Source organism: Macrobrachium nipponense, chromosome 21 (genome assembly GCF_015104395.2).
Source record: "Macrobrachium nipponense isolate FS-2020 chromosome 21, ASM1510439v2, whole genome shotgun sequence".
Lineage (NCBI taxonomy): Eukaryota > Metazoa > Arthropoda > Malacostraca > Decapoda > Palaemonidae > Macrobrachium > Macrobrachium nipponense.
In genome coordinates this window covers 76,144,801-76,149,800 of record NC_087212.1, presented here as the reverse complement: position 1 = coordinate 76,149,800, position 5,000 = coordinate 76,144,801, and the positions used below count along the sequence as shown (strand labels likewise).

Sequence of the window (5,000 nt, the reverse complement as noted above, 5' to 3'; positions counted from 1 at the left end):
ATAATATATATAATAATTATATATATAATTAAATATATAATAATATATATATATATATATACCATAATCACATGAGTTAGTAACCTAATTTATAGAAGGCAATACTCGTTGAGAATCCGAAGTTGACCACCATTTGGAGCAATCCTTTTTCTGCGGGCAAAAAGCCTTTGTTAATTTCATACATACATTCGTCAGGCATATGAACATAACAAATTACAAAAGGGAAAATACAGAAGATTTGAATACTATCTGCTACATAGTTAATATAAAGTTGTAAAATATGAGAGAGAGAGAGAGAGAGAGAGAGAGAGAGAGAGAGAGAGAGCGAAGTGCTTACCTTAATCCTGTCCTCGTTATGCAGCGTGTCCATGTGAATCCTCTAGTGAGGCCAGGGATTGTTTTCAACAATCCTCATAGGAGAGTTTCAAACACGTCTTGTGGGATGGATCAAAAGTTTATTTTCCTGTTCTTTTTTTTTCAGAGTTTATCACTAACACACCGAGAAACGCGAACTGAAATCAATAACGATATTATTCTATATGAGTTGTATCTATGGAAGGTCCAAAACTTCACAGATGCCAAGGTACCACTCAAATGCTCCTGCAGGTAACACTATGAGGCCCACGATTTTAAGAATGACAAACCAGGAATTGTTGTGGAAGTGTGAATTTTTACTAGAAGTAATGGAATAGATAACTGAGTAAGTAAATAAGGAAATGGATAAGTAAATTTACTAATAATCCGTCAAATCAAGTAAATTTCATAAAAGAAAGTTTCCAACAATATTAACAGTTGAGGAGCACTACAAAATCCTTTCCAAAATAGAACAATGGTCGTGAGAATGACGTTGTTGGTTTCATAATAATGATAATGCTGATGATGATAAAGTATCAAAGACGAAAGCGAAGTCACACAAAGGAGGAAGCATATTTTCCCGTTGTCACTTCAAGCACTTCCATTCAAAATGCCGACTTCGGATTGGTCTTTGTGAGGAGCCAGGAGAGGAAAACAAAAGCCTCCCAATGCAACCGTTCGTAACCGAAGCACAAAAGTCAGCACGACTTCAGTTTCCGTTGTTATTCCTTCGGTCTAATAATCTGGCAAAGGACTTTATTGTTCGCTGTGAAAGATGCTTTTCCCAATATCTCTTATGTCGCGCTTTTTCTCGGAGCCGGAGCTGCGTTAAAGATGAATCTGGTTTACTGATTCTAAACTGGATTTTCCGCGTCTTAATAGGAAGGCAAGAAGATCTTTAGGAACGAGAAAGAAGATGTAGATAAAGAAATTATTCTTATAACTATCGTGTCATTACTCGTCTGAAAATGGGGACACGTTACTGACACACACATACACACACACACACACACACACACCTACCAGCACTATGATTTTACTGTTAACATCGACGAAAATATCTGATACAAAGGAACCATGTCCTTAAACTTTATTAAAAACTAGAAAAAAAAAAGATTACAAATAATCTTATCAATCCTTTTGTGGTAATTTGAGTAAGTTCTTGATGAAACGGTTTTTCCAATGACTCGGTTCAGCCCAAGGAATCCGAAGGGAAAGAATTTGGAAAACTTTGGAAAAATAATTTCTTATCTTTTCTTATCAACAAATCATTTCGTGGAACTACTTTACAATGCAGTAGATTCATTATAAATTGGCTCTTTACAGAACGTCAATGACAAAACCTGCTTTAGGTTTTATTGAAATAACGCGCCATACACCTGCGGCGTCTGTGGTGTTAGGAATTTTCGGAAAATAAAAACTGCATTCCAGCAACCTGGATATGAATTCCTTTTTACATTGTTCCCCGGAAACGATCAGCTTCCTGCCATCCTTACGGAAGGGGAAAGCACCAGGATTCTTCGCCAGAACCTATCTTTTTTATCACTGACAAAAGAGAGAGAGAGAGAGAGAGAGAGAGAGAGAGAGAGAGAGAGAGAGAGAAATGCTCCTCTCATTGTTACATCAAGGTGGCCTTATGCAGCATGAGTTCTTGCTCACATGAGTAGAGCGCAAATGGATACTTTCTGAAGGTATAACTTAAGGAGAGAGAGAGAGAGAGAGAGAGAGAGAGAGAGAGAGAGGCTTTAAAAAAGGTAAACGGTCTACAATGTGGTGGAATTAACTTTCTGTCCTTGAGAATCTCTTCAGAACACCAGTACTAATCGTCAATAATATAATGCAGAGCAGAAGTTTCTATCCCAATAACTTCAACTCCCGATGCGAGTATGTACCGGAACTGCCATGGAAATGGGAATCCCGAGAGTAAGTAGGTGCATCTTCAACATTCCTGTTTGGATACGAGGTCTACTCACGCTCCTTGCCGAGAGTCAATGAAGTGTTTTCTGGGTACACACTTGAACAGCATTTGTTCGTTCGTTCCTCATTTATATTACAACCTGTCTATTTCTTCTCTCACTGCAGGCCAGTTATTTATACTTTTGCAATCTTTGCTTTTAAGAGAAAAATAATAGCAAGACTGAATGCAACTTAGTATCAGGTGCAGTGTGGATCTCCATGAAACAATCCATTTAATCTAAGTGTTTTGGGGATAAGCTGCAATTACTAAAGCTGCAGTCATCTTGACACATACATAGAAGGAACTATCATTTTCTCCGACCCGGTGACAGCAAACAAAATTACGGATCTGGACTTCATTGTCGCTGTCAATTTATTTGACTAATGGCTTCTGTTTATGGAATAAACACAACCTGACCTGGAATTGTAAGCGAAGCCTTTCCATTATGCTGATTAATGTCACGATAATACTGACGTACGAATGACGTAGCGCGGACGCTCAAGCGTTATCCTTTCCTGGAAAACAGACTCCAGAAAGCGGACATTATTCAAGAAAAGCACAACCTAAAATTAACTACAGAAGTGGTTAAATCCTCAAATTACGCATAAGGATTCCCAAGAACCATTTCCATAACATCGAGGGGTCGTGCCACGATCAATATCCACACTGGAGTGAAAGAAGGAGAGAAACAAACGAGCTCAGGAAATGACAAAGGAAGCTCCCAGCAAGCAACAAAGGTGAGGATTATCAGCTCTGCAGTGCCAGGGAAATAATATCGCATCAGGAGCTACTCCAGCAGTTAGCCAGAGACGCTCGGAAACTCATGAGCTGTTGTGGGTCTTGGAGTTCTCCGCCTTGTTATCAAGCAATAGGCACTTTGATAGGTGCAAGTTGGGTTGAATCTGTTTTTCAAGTGTTTACAACTATTTGAGCTACTATATGTAATCAAACGTGTTATCATTATCTGCCACGTAGACAATAATTCAGGTTCTATTTACTAACTTGTCTGTAATTAGTTGGCGGGGTGTCGCAATTTTGTCTATTACGGTTACCTTAAGCTACAATTGTTACAGATGGACATTTTTGTTATTATCTTCAAGACATGAATCAGACGCTCTGTTTCATTCTTTTTAATGCTCAGAATTAACACACGCACACACACACATATATATTTTTTTGTATATGTGTGTATGCATAAACTTGCTACATGACCTTTAATTAGACAAAATTTCTGTGGGATATTCAGTACATACTTACATACCATATATACATATATGTGTGTGTTTATGTGAGTGTGTGTTTATGCGTATTGTTATCATCAATGAATATTCGGTAGAAGTTTATTTAAAACCAGCTGTAATTGCCTTATTCATAGTTGAAGATGACATTAATTAGTCAATTTTTGTTTGGATTCATTGTGAATATTGTTTTTTTCATATACGAGACCTCTTTATCTGATTTGTATAAATGACTTTGACGTCGATATGCAAATAGTCCTGCGTAGGAAACTTGTGTCAGACAAGACTTAGAAAGTCTTTCTTTCATTCCTCTCACTGCGCAACTGCAGTATCGTTGAAATAGGCACTCTTGAGTTTGTAACAATGCTCATTCAGTTGTATATGTACCGATGCGTTTAGATTGATTTGTATGGTGATTTACTTTTATTTGTTATTTTATTTTCATTTATTTCTCTTTATCGAGTATGTAGTTTTCCGTTTTATGATTTTTTTCTTGCTAGTTTGTTTAATTCGAATGTTTGCCAGTGTCAAGTAATAATAATAATAATATAATAATAACAGATACTAAAAAGTCGTTTCTTTCAAAATTTTTCACCAAACTCCAAGTTCTGTAGGCTTCTTGTTTATCCATATCATTTCAGTTTCAATTCACCTGGTAAGTCCATACCACCGTCTTTGTAGAAATCCTTCTTCCCGTTCTCTTCCTTTGGGACCAAACCGTCTTTGTAGAAATCCTTCTTCCCGTTCTCTTCCTTTGGGACCAAACCGTCTTTGTAGAATCCTTCTTCCCGTTTTCTCTGCCTTTGGGACCAAACCGTCTTTGTAGAAATCCTTCTTCCCGTTTTCTCTGCCTTTGGGACCAAACCGTCTTTGTAGAAATCCTTCTTCCCGTTTTCTCTGCCTTTGGGACCAAACCGTCTTTGTAGAAATCCTTCTTCCCGCTTTCTCTGCCTTTGGGACCAAACCCACTGAAACACAGCAGCCTTTTCCGTCCTTTACTCACGTTTTTACTCCACATCTGTACCTCTTCTTTCTGTTTTTCTTTCTACCTTTCTCTCTAAATACACAATACTACTTGCAACAGAATATTCCAGTAACCACTTTGTTGATTTGAGTGTTGTTCGCCTTATAATTCTTTTATAATTATATTGTAATTTTTGTTTTGTGTCATTTTACAGCCTCTTACTCAGAAGAAATGCTGTTCCTCAATCTGACACCCAGTAGGTCTTATATGTTACTTTGCCTTCGTTATGACATCCACGAATGTAAGTCAGATATATGTCAAGACTTCAAGCGCAGAATGGTTTCTATGCCTATCCTTGTTTCTTGGGCCTAAAGTGAAAAAATTCATCTATGTCAAATGACAGTTCCTCCAGCAATGGAAGTGAAAGAGCTAATTACGAAGATGAAGTCTAAAATACCGTATAAAATAAATACAAATCAGTCGGAAA

The 5,000-nt window shown here is 37.5% G+C and overlaps 1 protein-coding gene across 1 annotated transcript in view; it reads right to left on the bottom strand.

The window, feature by feature from the left end:
- LOC135198187 (oxidation resistance protein 1-like) overlaps positions 1-5,000 on the bottom strand; it is a 1,642,352-nt gene that overhangs the window by 1,631,803 nt on the left and 5,549 nt on the right. The window contains exon 2 of the mRNA XM_064225746.1: positions 338-512. The gene's annotated coding sequence lies outside the window, so the exon portion shown is untranslated. The remainder of the gene's footprint in view (positions 1-337; positions 513-5,000) is intronic.